This window comes from Pelodiscus sinensis, chromosome 27, assembly GCF_052426305.1.
Source record: "Pelodiscus sinensis isolate ZL-2025 chromosome 27, ASM5242630v1, whole genome shotgun sequence".
NCBI classification, from domain to species: domain Eukaryota; kingdom Metazoa; phylum Chordata; order Testudines; family Trionychidae; genus Pelodiscus; species Pelodiscus sinensis.
Genome location: NC_143078.1, coordinates 19,833,838 through 19,855,000, shown reverse-complemented (window position 1 = coordinate 19,855,000; position 21,163 = coordinate 19,833,838). Strand labels below are relative to the sequence as shown.

Below are 21,163 nucleotides of genomic sequence, written 5' to 3'. Positions count from 1 at the left end.
AAGCCCAGGCCTTTCCAGGCTACAGAGAATGACACCGCAACAGGAACAGGATTTCACATCGAGTTTATTTGGCAACAAAATGGCTTCCTTTTACAGCAACAGCAACAGCTTACACATTTTGGACTGTGACCAGGACTGCACAAGTCCTATGACATGCACAATAATAATGTTCCATTTTCAGAGTCTTACATGACATGGTGAACATACACAGCAAGCAATACCTTCTCATATCAAAACCTCTCCTCTACAATATCTTGCCCCACATCTCTAGCCTTTGTGATCCAGAGTTGACCACGTGTCGCCTGGCAAACGGCCAGCATGGTTCCTCCTTAGCACCGTCTTGTCAAAAAAGTTAAGTCAAAGACTGTCCGGGACAGTCCCAACCCTGATGCAGTGCAGCGAAACAGCCGGAAGGCTGACGGTTTAAAAAAAAAGTCAGCCTTGCGGCTGTTTGACTGCACTGCATCAGGGTTTATCATCACTGCAGTGATGATGTACTTTATGACTTGGATGACAAAATGAGTCATCTCACCAAAACCCAAACTACACGTTACACTCTTACAAATACAGCACTTACAATACATCAAATGATATAGCACGACAGATATTGCACGACAATACATCAAATGATATTGCACGACAATACATCAAATGCACGACAATACATCAAATGATATTGCACAACAATACATCAAATGCACGACAATACATCAAATGATATTGCACAACAATACATCAAATGATATAGCATGACAGATATTGCACGACAATACATCAAATGCACAATACATCACATGATATAGCATGACAGATATTGCACGACAATACATCAAATGATATTGCACGACAATACATCAAATGCACGACAATACATCAAATGATATTGCACAACAATACATCAAATGATATAGCATGACAGATATTGCACGACAATACATCAAATGATATTGCACAACAATACATCAAATGATATAGCATGACAGATATTGCACGACAATACATCAAATGATATAGCACTCCAAAACAAAAACACATACAGCACATTACAGTGCCCTCTTGTTACTTTGATGGCTAGAACGCACAAAGTTACTACAAATTTCATTTATTTTGACTTTTTGGTAAATGAACTTGACGTATCTACCGATTGGGATCGTGAAAATATTAACAATGACAACTCAGAACTTTGGTACTAGCCATCAAGACAAGAGGACGCTGCAAATCACAAAGCGAGAAATACACAAACTCTACATCTTCCAACAAAGGCACGCCAAATTCTTCTCCGGACATGTAAAAATGTTCAAATCCCACCAAAGAGGAAGACTTCCTAGAGAAAGACAAAACAATTCTCACGGTTAATGCCTGTACGACAAACTCGAGCCGCTTCCGCTTCCAAAAACACACATATACAGTGTAGTGCGAGTGAATTTCCCCAGTGACATGCACCCGGTGAAATATGTTTCCCAAGCAAAATACACAGCACGCGCAACCCCTGATCGGAACCGTACTTAACTTGTAAATCCAAAAGCAAATCCTATGCAAACTCTACATCTTCCAAACCGGCAAAGATGCACCAAACTCTTCTCCGATAAGAGAGAAACCTTCAGATGGTACCGGTGGAGAACACTTCCTATGGAAATGAAAAACAATTCTTAGGGTTAAGGCCTATACAACAAAACACAAACCACCTCAGCTTGCAAATGGCCTCTATATAATCTAGCACAGGTAAAACTTCCCCAGTGACATGCACCCAGTGAAATACAAAAACAAAACAAAAACAAAACAAAAACCCCTGATCGAGAACCGTACTTAACTTGGGAATCTGAAAGCGAGTCTTCCAAACCGGCAAAGACGAGCCGACCTCTTCTTCGTTCGCAGAGAACGCTTCAGAGCGCGCCGACGCGGAACGCTTCCTATGGAAATGAAAAACAATTCTCACGGTTAAGGCGCGCCCTACAAACGCAAACTACCTCAGCTTCCAAAGCGTGCACGTACATTTCAACGTACCACAGGTGAATTTCCCCAAGTGACACGCACCCCGTGAACCGCATTGCCCGAGCAAGACGCAGAGCGCGCGCCCCACAAAATCCAACCCCCGATCGAGAACCGTACTTAACTTGAGAATCTGAAAGCGAGTCTTCCAAACCGGCAAAGACGAGCCGACCTCTTCTTCGTTCGCAGAGAACGCTTCAGAGCGCGCCGACGCGGAACGCTTCCTATGGAAATGAAAAACAATTCTCACGGTTAAGGCGCGCCCTACAAACGCAAACTACCTCAGCTTCCAAAGCGTGCACGTACATTTCAACGTACCACAGGTGAATTTCCCCAAGTGACACGCACCCGGTGAACCGCATTGCCCGAGCAAGACGCAGAGCGCGCGCCCCACAAAATCCAACCCCCGATCGAGAACCGTACTTAACTTGGGAATCTGAAAGCGAGTCTTCCAAACCGGCAAAGACGAGCCGACCTCTTCTTCGTTCGCAGAGAACGCTTCAGAGCGCGCCGACGCGGAACGCTTCCTATGGAAATGAAAAACAATTCTCACGGTTAAGGCGCGCCCTACAAACGCAAACTACCTCAGCTTCCAAAGCGTGCACGTACATTTCAACGTACCACAGGTGAATTTCCCCAAGTGACACGCACCCGGTGAACCGCATTGCCCAAGCAAGACGCAGAGCGCGCGCCCCACAAAATCCAACCCCCGATCGAGAACCGTACTTAACTTGGGAATCTGAAAGCGAGTCTTCCAAACCGGCAAAGACGAGCCGACCTCTTCTTCGTTCGCAGAGAACGCTTCAGAGCGCGCCGACGCGGAACGCTTCCTATGGAAATGAAAAACAATTCTCACGGTTAAGGCGCGCCCTACAAACGCAAACTACCTCAGCTTCCAAAGCGTGCACGTACATTTCAACGTACCACAGGTGAATTTCCCCAAGTGACACGCACCCGGTGAACCGCATTGCCCAAGCAAGACGCAGAGCGCGCGCCCCACAAAATCCAACCCCCGATCGAGAACCGTACTTAACTTGGGAATCTGAAAGCGAGTCTTCCAAACCGGCAAAGACGAGCCGACCTCTTCTTCGTTCGCAGAGAACGCTTCAGAGCGCGCCGACGCGGAACGCTTCCTATGGAAATGAAAAACAATTCTCACGGTTAAGGCGCGCCCTACAAACGCAAACTACCTCAGCTTCCAAAGCGTGCACGTACATTTCAACGTACCACAGGTGAATTTCCCCAAGTGACACGCACCCCGTGAACCGCATTGCCCGAGCAAGACGCAGAGCGCGCGCCCCACAAAATCCAACCCCCGATCGAGAACCGTACTTAACTTGAGAATCTGAAAGCGAGTCTTCCAAACCGGCAAAGACGAGCCGACCTCTTCTTCGTTCGCAGAGAACGCTTCAGAGCGCGCCGACGCGGAACGCTTCCTATGGAAATGAAAAACAATTCTCACGGTTAAGGCGCGCCCTACAAACGCAAACTACCTCAGCTTCCAAAGCGTGCACGTACATTTCAACGTACCACAGGTGAATTTCCCCAAGTGACACGCACCCGGTGAACCGCATTGCCCAAGCAAGACGCAGAGCGCGCGCCCCACAAAATCCAACCCCCGATCGAGAACCGTACTTAACTTGGGAATCTGAAAGCGAGTCTTCCAAACCGGCAAAGACGAGCCGACCTCTTCTTCGTTCGCAGAGAACGCTTCAGAGCGCGCCGACGCGGAACGCTTCCTATGGAAATGAAAAACAATTCTCACGGTTAAGGCGCGCCCTACAAACGCAAACTACCTCAGCTTCCAAAGCGTGCACGTACATTTCAACGTACCACAGGTGAATTTCCCCAAGTGACACGCACCCCGTGAACCGCATTGCCCAAGCAAGACGCAGAGCGCGCGCCCCACAAAATCCAACCCCCGATCGAGAACCGTACTTAACTTGGGAATCTGAAAGCGAGTCTTCCAAACCGGCAAAGACGAGCCGACCTCTTCTTCGTTCGCAGAGAACGCTTCAGAGCGCGCCGACGCGGAACGCTTCCTATGGAAATGAAAAACAATTCTCACGGTTAAGGCACATATAACAAACATAAACCTTTGCTTCCAAAACACATGTGCTATGTTATGTATGTGAATTTCCCCAGTGACATGCACTCCTCCACTGTGGGGGGGTGACTCGTCTCCTGCAGAAAGTAAAGTGTAACGGTTATGTAACAACACAGCGGGAGGGTTAGGAGCAGGGGTGGAACGCTGCCTGCTGCCGGAAGTAACCGGCTGCCAGTGCTCACCCTGCACCACCGCCTCCTCCATAAGTGGCTGGTCAACAGTCCCACATCCTAGGACAGTGACCTCGGTGGACTCCACAGGAATACTTTCCAGGAATTCCTCATAGCCTCGAATGCTCCTCAGCCTGTAGCTCTCCCACCTGCTGCCTGAGAGATTCCACCAGCAGGCACCTTTCACAACGGTTGTCTCCCCCAGCCTGGAGATCGCTCAGTGGGAATTGCAAGCCACAAATACTGCAACACCACACCAGGACTTGGGTAGAGGCATCCATGCTCAGGTTCTCTGTCTGGATACAGGCACAAGCGCTTCGGGTCTTCATCACCATCAGTCACTCCCTCTGCTCAACTCCCTCTTCAACTCCCCTGTCTGCTTCGCTCCCCTGGTCGCACTGCTCTGGCTTTTTAAAGCCTGCTTGCCTAGATCAGGCCTGCCCCCTTCTGAGTCACACAGGGGAAGGCTGAGCCTGAGGCTAATCAGAAGCAATCAAGGGAACAATGGCAGGCTCTCAGTCCCAACTGCCACAGAAGCTGAAACTGAAACTGCTAGCACTCACCTGGAATCAGACTCTCAATTCACACTTCAAACAGTCAGGCGCACACACACACCACAGCTTGTACTCTCACCGGGTAGCCTCTTCGGCGGTGGGGTCGCTTTGCTCTCCCTCTTCAACTCCCCTGTCTGCGGTCCCCTGTCCGCTTAATGATGTGTGTTTTGCAGAATGGCGATCGGAAACAATTCCCCGTATCATCTTCCCACATGAATTAAATACACTACAAATAACATAAAATGCAATTAAATCGCATTACAAAAATGAGAACAGAAGAATGGTACTTTAACCAAAAATACAGCCCAGCGCTACCCGATATCAACACTCACCATGATCGTAGGAGTGCCTAGCTACACCTCCTCAGAGCAACCCAAAGCTGAATGACTCCCTGGGCCTAGATGCCCAGCTTAAATGCTACCATAAGCTCCGCCCCTCAATATCCCAGCATGCCTTGAGGCCAAAGGAAGGTATAAATGCAGACTCATAGGCCGCAGACTCCCTTTACTTCATTTCTACATTAGCAGCGGCAAGAGCTGCTCATGCTGAAGCATTTACCATCTGTTCGCCTAACAAATACTATTCTCCACAGACTCAAACTCTGTGACCAGGTGAGGCTACAGTCATCCTATTTCAGGTTCCTAAAAGGAAAACCTTGCCCCCAGAAAGGGGGGGGTTCTCAGGGCGTACGTAGCTACTGGGGGCTGAAATAGCTACTTTAGATGTAGTGAAGGGGATGTTTGAACCGGAGTATATGCAGAGTGTAGGAAACATTACTTGGCTGGTGCCAGAGAGGATACACACTGCCTCATTCTCAAGATGAAGTGGGGGGGGGGGGGGGGTTGTTCCCTGTTGTAGTGCCAGGCCACCTGATACAAACAAGAAACCCACCGTGCCCCCCAGAGCCAATATGATGGGCAAATGGCAACCTGTGAGAACTTTGATGATGTGAGGTTCGGCACTGGCCACCGCTTCCTTTCAGGCTCCCTCCCCCCATCTCTTCTAGACCCCACTGCCTCCCCAATACTTAATTTTCATACACAAAGGTCTCAGACCTCAATCCTGACACAAATTAGAAAGTGGGTGGCCAAGTATGGAGCGGCAGCTGCTAGGAGAGTGCTCAGTTCTAAAGGCAACCCCGCCCTCCACACACACACACACACCGGCACCACTGGTAAAGGACAAAGGTAGCAATTACCTTGGAGCCATTCCATTTCAAATGTCCCATGGGCCTGAGACACCGCCACTGTTACCAGAATCACAGTAGGACTTCCTGCCCACCTTCACTATGCACATCACACAGAAGCGACTGGCACGGTCCATACGCCCCTCTACGTCGGTCTCACCACACGCCGCCCACACCCTCCGTGCCAACTCCACCCCTCCCGTTAGTCTGCAACCGGCACAAACGGTGCATGCAAGCACCAGTTCGTGAAAACTCCCTAGCCCCTCCACCTACAAGCCACTTCCAGAAGGGTGTATGAGTCCCTTTCGTGTCTCAGTGGAGGTAAACACAAAACCCCTCACCCCTTCCCACACCGCAAAACCCTGCCCCAACCCACACACCTCAAAAAACTCTCCCAGAGCCAGACCCCTTACTCTTGCCCAAACCCGAGGCCCAGTCTGAGGAAACTGAGTGTACGTGGAAGACAACTAGCAACAGACACAGGAGAAATTGAGTGAGAGTGAATTGGCCTGTTATTTTGAAATAACTATTCCCCAGAGCTGTGTCTAGACGGGCCAGTTTTTCTGGAAAAACTTGCCAGCCGTCTACACTGGCCGCTTGAATTTCCACAAAAGCACTGACTTCCTACTGTAAGAAATCAGTGTTTCTTGCGGAAATACTATTCTGCTCCCTTTTGCGCAAAAGGGCCAGTGTACACAGCTCAGATTTGTTTTCCACAAAAGAGCCCCGATCACAAAAATGGCGATCGGGGCTTTTTTGCGGAAAAGCGCGTCTAGATTGGCAAGAATGCTTTTACACAAAAAGTGCTTTTGCGGAAAAGCGTCTGTGCCAATCTAGACGTTCTGTGCTGAAAATGCCTTTAACGGAAAACTTTCAGCGGCTGAATCCCGACGCCTGGGGCAGAGCAGCTGGGGTGCTGCCGGGTTGGTCCCGTGGCGCCGCCCCTGGGGTCCCCGAGTCAGCACCCCAGCTGCTCTGCCCCTGGCTTCCTGGAATCAGCCGCTGATCTGTTTCAGCAGCGGCTGAATCGGGGACCCCTGGGGCAGAGCAGCTGGGGTCCTGCCGGGTTGGTCCCGCAGCGCCGTCCTTTGGCGCTGCGGGACCAACCCGGCACCGCTCCAGCTGCTCTAGGGGCAGCGCTACGAGACCAACGTGGCAGCGCCCCAGATGCTCTGCTCCAGGCTTCCCCGATTCAGCTGCTGGTCAGTTTCAGCAGCAGCTGAATGGGGGAAGCCTGTCCGGTTGCCCCAGCACTTCCGGGTTCCCGATGGTGCCGGACCATCAGGAGTCCCGGAGCATTGGATGCCGGACTAATGGAGTTTTACTGTATTTTGAAAAATATTTTCAAATACTTTAACCCCCAAAATACCTTATTTGAAATAATTTCCCAGTGTGAACATAGCCAAACATTAGCGCTACGCTGCAATGCTATTTCCATATACTCAAGAATCCCAAAATATCAATCCCTCGTCTTCACAGCAAACTTGGTTTTTTTAGATTCATTATGCCAAGGTCCCTGTAAATATCATTCTACGAGGCAAAAGGGACCTTTTCTTAGAGCACTTTATTTTGAAATTTGGCATCATGTAGACAGCACCAAATGATGAAATAAGATAAGATACACAATTTGAGCGATACAAATTGTGTATCTTATCTCAATGCTATTTCAAAATGGCTTATTTCAAGTACTCTGTAGAACTCTGAGGGTGAAGGAGGGGTAAAGAGAGTCTCAAAGGTTCTCCCTCCACCCGCTTTCCTCTCTCAGGTTCTTTCCCCAGCCCCTCCCCAGTTACTTTGACCCCAAATAAAAAACACACCCACTTTATTGTTTCCAAAAAACAATGTCAGTTTTATTGTATCTGCGATGGGGGAGGGGGAGAGGATTAAGAGAGGGAAGGCAAAGAGGGGCAAGGCACAGGCCCCTAGTGGGGAGGTCTGGGGAGCGTGTCACTGGGGTCCTTGTGAGAAACTTTCCCTCAGGGCCTCCCAGATGTGCACCCCCACCTGAAGAGCCTGCTGGATGGCAGCTGTTCAAAGGGCCTGCTGACCGGGCCTGCCTTTGCTTCCTCCCCCTTCAGATCACAAATATTGTGGAGCACAGAACACTGGCCACTACTTGGGGGAATGTTCCACTCCCCAACATCCAGCCGGGTGACAAGACATCTCAACCTATGGGGGGAGGAATAGCTCAGTGGTTTGAGCATTACCCTGTTAAACCCAGGGTTCTGAGCTCAACCCTTGAGGAGGCCATTTAGGGATCTGGGGCAAATCTGTCAGGGATGGTACTTGGTCCTGCCATGAGGGCAGGGGACTGGACTCAATGACCTATCAAGGTCCCTTCCAGCTCTATGAGATAGGTATAGCTCCATATATTTATTTATATTAACCTCACCTTGAGACACCCTCCACTACAGGGCAGGCCCGGCGAAGCCGGGCATTGAAGCATTCCTTGCTAGGGTCAAGGTGTCTGGTGTAAAGCTTCGTGAGCCAGGGCAACAGAGTGTAGGTCACATCCCCCACAATGCACAGTTGCATGTACACATCCCCCACCCTGATGATGAGGTCAGGGAATAAACTGCCTGCCTCCAGCTTCTGGAAGACTCTGGAGTCGCAGAAGATGTGAGCGTCACGTGCCTTCCTCGACCAGCCTAAGAAAATGTCGGTAAACTGCCCACGGTGGTTGAGAGGGCCTGTGGGACCATGGAGAAGTAACCTCCTAGTTTATATACACAGACATCGGGGCTCGGGCACCGATGTGGGTGCCATCAATAATATCACCGCCGCACGGTTCCGTGTTGCTGAGGTGGATGACCCTGAGCAGCTGGATGGTGTTGATGGCCCGCATGTGACATAGTGCGGGTGCTGTCTACTTTGTAACCCGGTATTCCCTCCTAGCTGTGTTGCTATGTGTGATTCCCAATGAGCATATTGGCCCCAGACACCTAAGTCTCAGCCTGAGCACATAACAAGGCTGTTCCCAGGGCGAGACAAAAGAAGAGAGGTGGGGTCGGCCATCAGGCTGGGGGGTAGGGCCTGGGAGTTGAGTTGGTCTAAAACATCCTCACTCCACCTAGCCCAGCCCAGACTGAGAAAGGGAGTGAAGCCCCTTCCCCTCGAGAGGACTAAGGCTGTCTGCCCTCGCTCCTATGTTAACATCTCTCCTATGCTATGCTGTGTCTCTGAGAAGAAATAAACCCTTTTACTCTACTGGCTGGCTGAGACACACATCTGGCTGTGGATGGGGGTGCAGGGTCAGGGGCTCCCCAACACACCATCACACCTGTAGCAGGAGACCAACAAACAGAGAATCACTGGGGTGCCTGAGCCCTGTGCAGGTCCCTCAGCCCACCCCTTCCCTGCCCACACATACCAGGAGCCACCCCCTACGTAGCCTATCCGTGGCAGGGCTGTGTGAGGGTGGGACTGAAAAATTGCCTGGGAAAGGGGCTTCTCCACCACCCCCAACCACTCTTTCCCTAGGGTTCCCCATTCCAGCACTTCACACACCCCTTCCGGGACCTTAGCTGGAGAGCGCCACGCCTGCGTGACGTGGGCCCTGACGGTCGACTTTTCCACACCAAACTGGTTCCCGACACATCGGTAGCTGTCCGGCGTGGTGACCTTCCACACGGCAATGGTGACCCGCTTCTCCAGAGGGGAATGTGGGTCGCATGCGTGTCCCGTCGTGTGAGGGCAGGGGAGAGCCAGGAACACAGCTCCAGGAAGATCTCCTTCCTTGTGCAGAAATTCTGGAGCCGCTGTTGGTCATCCCAGAGCTCCATGTCGAGCTGGTCCCACCCGTCAGATCTAGTCTCCAGTGCAAGAAGCGGCGGTGCACAGCGTGGTGCAGCTGGAAGAGCTGCGCTCCCAGACAATCAGCTGGTGGTTGTGTTCCTGCGGGGCCAGGAGGGCAGCCTGCAGAAACTGCAGCACGATAGCTAAGGGCCGTCAAGTGCCCAGAGGCACCTCTAGCTCCACGACTGGCAAGCTGAGGTATCCGCAAGGGCAACCGGAGCAGTCAGAGCAAAGGCTTTGCTGTCCCTCCAGGGAAAGGAGAAGCACCCGAGAAATGGCTGTACGGCGGGGGGAGGGGGGGGGGGAGGGTGTCACTTTGCTAACTTCAGAGGTTCCCTTATCCTGCTTCCCTGCTTTTCTAGCACAGGACCTAGGCCCATCCCTGGGGCAGATGGTGCTGTCTGCCCAGCCACTGATGGTGTCGACAGAGGGGGGTGGGATCAAGCCCACCATCCTGTACTCCCCAGGCAAATCCCTGCCCTATCCCTGAGTTCACTGGAGATCCCACTCTGTCTCCCTGCCTTCAGTGGGTCCCTTCTCCTGCCTTTCTAATGTGGGAGCCAGCTCCATCCCTGGGGTATCTATGTTGGCTGTTTGGCCGCTCCCAGGGTGGGTGGGACTTGGGCCCACCAGCCTGCCCTGCCCAGGCGAAAGGGTCTCAGATAGCCTCAAGCAGCAGCTCCCAGCAGTAATTGCTGACCCGATGCCCTGCCTGAAGTGGTTCTGCGTGGCCTTAAATGCAATTCTGCATCCAATCAGTGTGGACGCTTTAGTTTGAAATAGCTAAGTGCTTTTCGAAATAAGACTGCAGTGTAAACATACCCTAAGGGTATGTCTACACTGCAAGTTTCCTTCAGAAAAAGCTATTCTGGAAGATATCTTCTGGAAAAGCTGATTTTGGAAATAGCACATCCACATTAGGGGAGCTTATCGCAGACTAATTTTGAGGCTTCCCGGTAGTGTGGACGCTCTATCTCGATTTAGCGCCCCAGGATGCACTGGAAAGGACTAACTTTAGAATGAGGCGCTATTTTGACATAGCAGCAGTGGAGAGCCCACTCGCTCACCTGCTGCTGAAAAAGCTTTTTCAGAAGAGGCGTTTTTCCGACACTGGTAAACCTCATTCCATGAGGAATAAGCCCTCCATTGTTTCAATTTTCTTTTGAAATAACGCAATTGCTGTGTGGATGCTACTGTTGTTCTGCCAGAATAACGTCCCTTATTCCAGAAAAACGGCACAGTGTAGACACACCCTTAGGGTATGGCTACACTACAGCACTAATTGGAACTAACTTAGAATTAGTTAATTCTAATTAAGCTAATTAATTCGAATTAGTGCATCTAGACCTAAAAGCTAATTCGAATTAGCATTTTGCTAAATCAAAATAGCATGTCCACATTGAGTGGACCCTGAACCGAAGTTAAGGCTGGCCGGAACGAGTGCCTGCAGGGCATCAGGTTAGGACTTAGAGTGTGGAGCTGCTGCCTCCGGCTAGCCGAGGGCTGTGCTTAAAGGAACCCGACCCCCACCCCGGACAGACAGTTCTCAGGGTTCCCCGCTTGCTTGTTTACCTCGATGAGGGACAGCAAAGCAGTCCTGTCTTGGAGTGCCCTGAGTGCCCACACTTGGCACATCACAGCACTCGGCCATCAGCCCGGCTGCACTTGCCGCAGCCTGCCATCCAAGGGGATCAATTGGGGGGATCCAGGCGGCCCTGCAGGAGAGCTTCCACCCTGAGGAGCCCGCAGAGCCACCCCAGTCCTCCCCATCGGGGGCTCGTGCCCCATTCCTCCCTCACCTCCTTCCACTTACCTCTCCCTAGTCCCCCTTCCTGATGTAAAAAATAAATGACACGTGGGTTGTTAAATAAAGAGACTTTCTATTTTTGAAAACTGAGGGGTGGGGATTAACCTCTGGGGAGACTGGGAAAAGGTGGTGGGAGAGGGGAAGAGAGATGGTGGGAGAGGGGAGGTGGAAACCTGGGAAGAGGGAGCTGGAAGGGGGAAGCCAGGAGAGGAGGAGGAGGGGAAGTATAAAACTATGGTACACCATATCTTCAGTACTGTGTACAGATGTGATCTCCTCACCTCAAAAAAGCTATTTTGGCCTTGGAAAGGGTTCAGAAAAGGGCAACTACAATGATCAGGGGTTTGGAACAGGTCCCATATGAAGAGAGGCTAAAGAGACTGGGACTTTTCAGCTCAGAAAAGAGGAGACTGAGGGGGATATGATAGAGGTCTATAAAATCATGAGTGGTGTGGAGAGGGTGAATAAAGAAAAGTTATTCATTAGTTCTCATAATAGAAGGACTAGAGTACACCAAATGAAATGAATGGACAGCAGGCTTAAAACTAATAAGCAAAAGTTGTTCTTCTCACAGCACATAGTCAACCTGTGGAACTCCTTGCCGCAGGAGGCTGTAAAGGCTGTCCAGACTACCGGATGCTCTTTCCAAAAAAAAAAGAAAAAAAGCGCACCCGGAAGTGCTCCTGGCAGGGCATGGGGGCAGCCTTTATTTCCAGGTGCTGCTGCATGCCCTTCCCAGAGACGCGTGCTTAAAGGGAACCCCAGGACAGCCTGCACTGATTCCTCTGCAAGGGCGGCAGAAACCCCCCCGCGTGTGCTCTCACTCACTAAGGTCTGTAGCTGAGGGTAGTATATCCTTTAGCCCTTTCCCCACCTCTTCCCTCTGTATGGGGCCCTCTTCTACAAGAACACTGAGTCAGTCAGCCATGACGCACCACCGCTCTCCCTTGCGCGACTGGCGTACCTGCAGAATTCCCGTTGGCTCCTGAGCCCTTAACCCGTGGAGATGCTCACCTGGAATGCCTGCACGTGTGCCGTACAAGGACACGGCAGAAGCAGAGCAAGGACAAAGACACAGACAGAAACAGACAGACAGACAACGTATTGGCCAATACGAGAGAGCAACAAGAGAGAAACACATGAGAGGGAGCCAGAAGCTTTACCACCTTGCGTCTTCCTCCTCGAGCCAAGCGTCCTCTGAGGAGGACACCGTGTCCCAGAGAAACTAGCACCCCTGACAAACGGGAGCCCTGTTTCTCCCACGACCAAGGAAGCACCTCGGGAACCTCCGCTCGGACTCGCTGTCTAAGCAAACGTGACTTCCCTTCCTAGAGCCGAGTGGGCCGTAAGCCGAGAGATTTCCAGACCCGACACTTATCTCCGTGTCAGCGACGGCTGCTCCGCTCCCAGACGGACGGTTCGCGCCTCGCTTCGACCAAGCTCCCGAGCTCGCTGTTCTCGTTTCCGTTCCATCCCCAGACGGGAGGACACCGGGAGGGTTGACTTCTTATCGCTCGCTACCGAACACAGCAGAGGGGGAAAACCAACCAAACAACTTAGCGTTTCAGTCCGCAAGGACGCGGCATCGCTTCTCCTCCCACCATCGCACCGCAGCCTCCCACCATCGGCCACCCCCTCCCGCTGCCACTACAGGACCGCGGAGAGAAAGGAGGCCTCGAATCTCTATCCACGCTCTGTTGAACCGCCTGCTGCCCCTTCACCAGTCCCCAAGCCACCAGGCTCCGTGACCCAGCAGGAAGCTCTCTGCCTCAGAAGAAACCTACGGCCAGGACGCTTGAAGATTTCAAAGCACGCATCTCTTACTCACACAGAGCCATGGGAAGGCCCAACGCTGAGGAAATTTCACGTGTCCCGAGAATCACGTCCAGGCAGCTCAAGTCCATCTCGGACGGTTTCTTCTCCGCCCATGGCCCCGCACTGATTGCTCTGCAAGGGCGGCAGAAAAAGCCCCGCGTGAACTCTCACTCACTAAGGTCTGTGGCTGTGGGTATTCTATCCTTTAGCCCTTTCCCCCGCTCTTCCCTCTCTATCGGGCCCTCTTCTACAAGAACACTGAGTCAGTCAGCCATGACGCACCACCGCTCTCCCTTGCGCGACTGGCGTACCTGCAGAATTCCCGTTGGCTCCTGAGCCCTTAACCCGTGGAGATGCTCACCTGGAATGCCTGCACGTGTGCCGTACAAGGACACGGCAGAAGCAGAGCAAGGACAAAGACACAGACAGAAACAGACAGACAGACAACGTATTGGCCAATACGAGAGAGCAACAAGAGAGAAACACATGAGAGGCAGCCAGAAGCTTTACCACCTTGCGTCTTCCTCCTCGAGCCAAGCGTCCTCTGAGAAGGACACCGTGTCCCAGAGAAACTAGCACCCCTGACAAACGGGAGCCCTGTTTCTCCCACGACCAAGGAAGCACCTCGGGAACCTCCGCTCGGACTCGCTGTCTAAGCAAACGTGACTTCCCTTCCTAGAGCCGAGTGGGCCGTAAGCCGAGAGATTTCCAGACCCGACACTTATCTCCGTGTCAGCGACGGCTGCTCCGCTCCCAGACGGACGGTTCGCGCCTCGCTTCGACCAAGCTCCCGAGCTCGCTGTTCTCGTTTCCGTTCCATCCCCAGACGGGAGGACACCGGGAGGGTTGACTTCTTATCGCTCGCTACCGAACACAGCAGAGGGGGAAAACCAACCAAACAACTTAGCGTTTCAGTCCGCAAGGACGCGGCATCGCTTCTCCTCCCACCATCGCACCGCAGCCTCCCACCATCGGCCACCCCCTCCCGCTGCCACTACAGGACCGCGGAGAGAAAGGAGGCCTCGAATCTCTATCCACGCTCTGTTGAACCGCCTGCTGCCCCTTCACCAGTCCCCAAGCCACCAGGCTCCGTGACCCAGCAGGAAGCTCTCTGCCTCAGAAGAAACCTACGGCCAGGACGCTTGAAGATTTCAAAGCACGCATCTCTTACTCACACAGAGCCATGGGAAGGCCCAACGCTGAGGAAATTTCACGTGTCCCGAGAATCACGTCCAGGCAGCTCAAGTCCATCTCGGACGGTTTCTTCTCCGCCCATGGCCCCGCACTGATTGCTCTGCAAGGGCGGCAGAAAAAGCCCCGCGTGAACTCTCACTCACTAAGGTCTGTGGCTGTGGGTATTCTATCCTTTAGCCCTTTCCCCCGCTCTTCCCTCTCTATCGGGCCCTCTTCTACAAGAACACTGAGTCAGTCAGCCATGACGCACCACCGCTCTCCCTTGCGCGACTGGCGTACCTGCAGAATTCCCGTTGGTTCCTGAGCCCTTAACCCGTGGAGATGCTCACCTGGAATGCCTGCACGTGTGCCGTACAAGGACACGGCAGAAGCAGAGCAAGGACAAAGACACAGACAGAAACAGACAGACAGACAACGTATTGGCCAATACGAGAGAGCAACAAGAGAGAAACACATGAGAGGCAGCCAGAAGCTTTACCACCTTGCGTCTTCCTCCTCGAGCCAAGCGTCCTCTGAGGAGGACACCGTGTCCCAGAGAAACTAGCACCCCTGACAAACGGGAGCCCTGTTTCTCCCACGACCAAGGAAGCACCTCGGGAACCTCCGCTCGGACTCGCTGTCTAAGCAAACGTGACTTCCCTTCCTAGAGCCGAGTGGGCCGTAAGCCGAGAGATTTCCAGACCCGACACTTATCTCCGTGTCAGCGACGGCTGCTCCGCTCCCAGACGGACGGTTCGCGCCTCGCTTCGACCAAGCTCCCGAGCTCGCTGTTCTCGTTTCCGTTCCATCCCCAGACGGGAGGACACCGGGAGGGTTGACTTCTTATCGCTCGCTACCGAACACAGCAGAGGGGGAAAACCAACCAAACAACTTAGCGTTTCAGTCCGCAAGGACGCGGCATCGCTTCTCCTCCCACCATCGCACCGCAGCCTCCCACCATCGGCCACCCCCTCCCGCTGCCACTACAGGACCGCGGAGAGAAAGGAGGCCTCGAATCTCTATCCACGCTCTGTTGAACCGCCTGCTGCCCCTTCACCAGTCCCCAAGCCACCAGGCTCCGTGACCCAGCAGGAAGCTCTCTGCCTCAGAAGAAACCTACGGCCAGGACGCTTGAAGATTTCAAAGCACGCATCTCTTACTCACACAGAGCCATGGGAAGGCCCAACGCTGAGGAAATTTCACGTGTCCCGAGAATCACGTCCAGGCAGCTCAAGTCCATCTCGGACGGTTTCTTCTCCGCCCATGGCCCCGCACTGATTGCTCTGCAAGGGCGGCAGAAAAAGCCCCGCGTGAACTCTCACTCACTAAGGTCTGTGGCTGTGGGTATTCTATCCTTTAGCCCTTTCCCCCGCTCTTCCCTCTCTATCGGGCCCTCTTCTACAAGAACACTGAGTCAGTCAGCCATGACGCACCACCGCTCTCCCTTGCGCGACTGGCGTACCTGCAGAATTCCCGTTGGTTCCTGAGCCCTTAACCCGTGGAGATGCTCACCTGGAATGCCTGCACGTGTGCCGTACAAGGACACGGCAGAAGCAGAGCAAGGACAAAGACACAGACAGAAACAGACAGACAGACAACGTATTGGCCAATACGAGAGAGCAACAAGAGAGAAACACATGAGAGGCAGCCAGAAGCTTTACCACCTTGCGTCTTCCTCCTCGAGCCAAGCGTCCTCTGAGAAGGACACCGTGTCCCAGAGAAACTAGCACCCCTGACAAACGGGAGCCCTGTTTCTCCCACAACCAAGGAAGCACCTCGGGAACCTCCGCTCGGACTCGCTGTCTAAGCAAACGTGACTTCCCTTCCTAGAGCCGAGTGGGCCGTAAGCCGAGAGATTTCCAGACCCGACACTTATCTCCGTGTCAGCGACGGCTGCTCCGCTCCCAGACGGACGGTTCGCGCCTCGCTTCGACCAAGCTCCCGAGCTCGCTGTTCTCGTTTCCGTTCCATCCCCAGACGGGAGGACACCGGGAGGGTTGACTTCTTATCGCTCGCTACCGAACACAGCAGAGGGGGAAAACCAACCAAACAACTTAGCGTTTCAGTCCGCAAGGACGCGGCATCGCTTCTCCTCCCACCATCGCACCGCAGCCTCCCACCATCGGCCACCCCCTCCCGCTGCCACTACAGGACCGCGGAGAGAAAGGAGGCCTCGAATCTCTATCCACGCTCTGTTGAACCGCCTGCTGCCCCTTCACCAGTCCCCAAGCCACCAGGCTCCGTGACCCAGCAGGAAGCTCTCTGCCTCAGAAGAAACCTACGGCCAGGACGCTTGAAGATTTCAAAGCACGCATCTCTTACTCACACAGAGCCATGGGAAGGCCCAACGCTGAGGAAATTTCACGTGTCCCGAGAATCACGTCCAGGCAGCTCAAGTCCATCTCGGACGGTTTCTTCTCCGCCCATGGCCCCGCACTGATTGCTCTGCAAGGGCGGCAGAAAAAGCCCCGCGTGAACTCTCACTCACTAAGGTCTGTGGCTGTGGGTATTCTATCCTTTAGCCCTTTCCCCCGCTCTTCCCTCTCTATCGGGCCCTCTTCTACAAGAACACTGAGTCAGTCAGCCATGACGCACCACCGCTCTCCCTTGCGCGACTGGCGTACCTGCAGAATTCCCGTTGGCTCCTGAGCCCTTAACCCGTGGAGATGCTCACCTGGAATGCCTGCACGTGTGCCGTACAAGGACACGGCAGAAGCAGAGCAAGGACAAAGACACAGACAGAAACAGACAGACAGACAACGTATTGGCCAATACGAGAGAGCAACAAGAGAGAAACACATGAGAGGCAGCCAGAAGCTTTACCACCTTGCGTCTTCCTCCTCGAGCCAAGCGTCCTCTGAGGAGGACACCGTGTCCCAGAGAAACTAGCACCCCTGACAAACGGGAGCCCTGTTTCTCCCACGACCAAGGAAGCACCTCGGGAACCTCCGCTCGGACTCGCTATCTAAGCAAACGTGACTTCCCTTCCTAGAGCCGAGTGGGCCGTAAGCCGAGAGATTTCCAGACCCGACACTTATCTCCGTGTCAGCGACGGCTGCTCCGCTCCCAGACGGACGGTTCGCGCCTCGCTTCGACCAAGCTCCCGAGCTCGCTGTTCTCGTTTCCGTTCCATCCCCAGACGGGAGGACACCGGGAGGGTTGACTTCTTATCGCTCGCTACCGAACACAGCAGAGGGGGAAAACCAACCAAACAACTTAGCGTTTCAGTCCGCAAGGACGCGGCATCGCTTCTCCTCCCACCATCGCACCGCAGCCTCCCACCATCGGCCACCCCTTCCCGCTGCCACTACAGGACCGCGGAGAGAAAGGAGGCCTCGAATCTCTATCCACGCTCTGTTGAACCGCCTACTGCCCCTTCACCAGTCCCCAAGCCACCAGGCTCCGTGACCCAGCAGGAAGCTCTCTGCCTCAGAAGAAACCTACGGCCAGGACGCTTGAAGATTTCAAAGCACGCATCTCTTACTCACACAGAGCCATGGGAAGGCCCAACGCTGAGGAAATTTCACGTGTCCCGAGAATCACGTCCAGGCAGCTCAAGTCCATCTCGGACGGTTTCTTCTCCGCCCATGGCCCCGCACTGATTCCTCTGCAAGGGCGGCAGAAAAAGCCCCGCGTGAACTCTCACTCACTAAGGTCTGTGGCTGTGGGTATTCTATCCTTTAGCCCTTTCCCCCGCTCTTCCCTCTCTATCGGGCCCTCTTCTACAAGAACACTGAGTCAGTCAGCCATGACGCACCACCGCTCTCCCTTGCGCGACTGGCGTACCTGCAGAATTCCCGTTGGTTCCTGAGCCCTTAACCCGTGGAGATGCTCACCTGGAATGCCTGCACGTGTGCCGTACAAGGACACGGCAGAAGCAGAGCAAGGACAAAGACACAGACAGAAACAGACAGACAGACAACGTATTGGCCAATACGAGAGAGCAACAAGAGAGAAACACATGAGAGGCAGCCAGAAGCTTTACCACCTTGCGTCTTCCTCCTCGAGCCAAGCGTCCTCTGAGGAGGACACCGTGTCCCAGAGAAACTAGCACCCCTGACAAACGGGAGCCCTGTTTCTCCCACGACCAAGGAAGCACCTCGGGAACCTCCGCTCGGACTCGCTATCTAAGCAAACGTGACTTCCCTTCCTAGAGCCGAGTGGGCCGTAAGCCGAGAGATTTCCAGACCCGACACTTATCTCCGTGTCAGCGACGGCTGCTCCGCTCCCAGACGGACGGTTCGCGCCTCGCTTCGACCAAGCTCCCGAGCTCGCTGTTCTCGTTTCCGTTCCATCCCCAGACGGGAGGACACCGGGAGGGTTGACTTCTTATCGCTCGCTACCGAACACAGCAGAGGGGGAAAACCAACCAAACAACTTAGCGTTTCAGTCCGCAAGGACGCGGCATCGCTTCTCCTCCCACCATCGCACCGCAGCCTCCCACCATCGGCCACCCCCTCCCGCTGCCACTACAGGACCGCGGAGAGAAAGGAGGCCTCGAATCTCTATCCACGCTCTGTTGAACCGCCTGCTGCCCCTTCACCAGTCCCCAAGCCACCAGGCTCCGTGACCCAGCAGGAAGCTCTCTGCCTCAGAAGAAACCTACGGCCAGGACGCTTGAAGATTTCAAAGCACGCATCTCTTACTCACACAGAGCCATGGGAAGGCCCAACGCTGAGGAAATTTCACGTGTCCCGAGAATCACGTCCAGGCAGCTCAAGTCCATCTCGGACGGTTTCTTCTCCGCCCATGGCCCCGCACTGATTGCTCTGCAAGGGCGGCAGAAAAAGCCCCGCGTGAACTCTCACTCACTAAGGTCTGTGGCTGTGGGTATTCTATCCTTTAGCCCTTTCCCCCGCTCTTCCCTCTCTATCGGGCCCTCTTCTACAAGAACACTGAGTCAGTCAGCCATGACGCACCACCGCTCTCCCTTGCGCGACTGGCGTACCTGCAGAATTCCCGTTGGCTCCTGAGCCCTTAACCCGTGGAGATGCTCACCTGGAATGCCTGCACGTGTGCCGTACAAGGACACGGCAGAAGCAGAGCAAGGACAAAGACACAGACAGAAACAGACAGACAGACAACGTATTGGCCAATACGAGAGAGCAACAAGAGAGAAACACATGAGAGGCAGCCAGAAGCTTTACCACCTTGCGTCTTCCTCCTCGAGCCAAGCGTCCTCTGAGGAGGACACCGTGTCCCAGAGAAACTAGCACCCCTGACAAACGGGAGCCCTGTTTCTCCCACGACCAAGGAAGCACCTCGGGAACCTCCGCTCGGACTCGCTATCTAAGCAAACGTGACTTCCCTTCCTAGAGCCGAGTGGGCCGTAAGCCGAGAGATTTCCAGACCCGACACTTATCTCCGTGTCAGCGACGGCTGCTCCGCTCCCAGACGGACGGTTCGCGCCTCGCTTCGACCAAGCTCCCGAGCTCGCTGTTCTCGTTTCCGTTCCATCCCCAGACGGGAGGACACCGGGAGGGTTGACTTCTTATCGCTCGCTACCGAACACAGCAGAGGGGGAAAACCAACCAAACAACTTAGCGTTTCAGTCCGCAAGGACGCGGCATCGCTTCTCCTCCCACCATCGCACCGCAGCTTCCCACCATCGGCCACCCCCTCCCGCTGCCACTACAGGACCGCGGAGAGAAAGGAGGCCTCGAATCTCTATCCACGCTCTGTTGAACCGCCTGCTGCCCCTTCACCAGTCCCCAAGCCACCAGGCTCCGTGACCCAGCAGGAAGCTCTCTGCCTCAGAAGAAACCTACGGCCAGGACGCTTGAAGATTTCAAAGCACGCATCTCTTACTCACACAGAGCCATGGGAAGGCCCAACGCTGAGGAAATTTCACGTGTCCCGAGAATCACGTCCAGGCAGCTCAAGTCCATCTCGGACGGTTTCTTCTCCGCCCATGGCCCCGCACTGATTGCTCTGCAAGGGCGGCAGAAAAAGCCCCGCGTGAACTCTCACTCACTAAGGTCTGTGGCTGTGGGTATTCTATCCTTTAGCCCTTTTCCCCGCTCTTCCCTCTCTATCGGGCCCTCTTCTACAAGAACACTGAGTCAGTCAGCCATGACGCACCACCGCTCTCCCTTGCGCGACTGGCGTACCTGCAGAATTCCCGTTGGCTCCTGAGCCCTTAACCCGTGGAGATGCTCACCTGGAATGCCTGCACGTGTGCCGTACAAGGACACGGCAGAAGCAGAGCAAGGACAAAGACACAGACAGAAACAGACAGACAGACAACGTATTGGCCAATACGAGAGAGCAACAAGAGAGAAACACATGAGAGGCAGCCAGAAGCTTTACCACCTTGCGTCTTCCTCCTCGAGCCAAGCGTCCTCTGAGGAGGACACCGTGTCCCAGAGAAACTAGCACCCCTGACAAACGGGAGCCCTGTTTCTCCCACGACCAAGGAAGCACCTCGGGAACCTCCGCTCGGACTCGCTATCTAAGCAAACGTGACTTCCCTTCCTAGAGCCGAGTGGGCCGTAAGCCGAGAGATTTCCAGACCCGACACTTATCTCCGTGTCAGCGACGGCTGCTCCGCTCCCAGACGGACGGTTC

The 21,163-nt window shown here is 53.9% G+C and overlaps 1 protein-coding gene across 3 annotated transcripts in view; it reads right to left on the bottom strand.

Moving 5' to 3' along the window:
* Positions 1–46: 46 nt before the first annotated feature.
* The window catches only part of LOC142825997 (uncharacterized), a 42,005-nt gene continuing 20,888 nt past the window's right edge, over positions 47–21,163 (bottom strand). The window contains exons 1-5 of one of the 3 annotated variants that reach the window (XR_016347941.1): positions 13,437–16,389; positions 4,900–5,046; positions 2,115–4,031; positions 1,511–1,627; positions 47–1,324 (exon numbers count right to left, since the gene is read on the bottom strand). The gene's annotated coding sequence lies outside the window, so the exon portion shown is untranslated. Of the gene's footprint in view, positions 1,325–1,510; positions 1,628–2,114; positions 4,032–4,899; positions 5,047–9,513; positions 13,365–13,436; positions 16,390–21,163 lie in introns of those variants that run through there. The other 2 variants (XR_016347940.1, XM_089773626.1) reach the window with 2 other exon arrangements.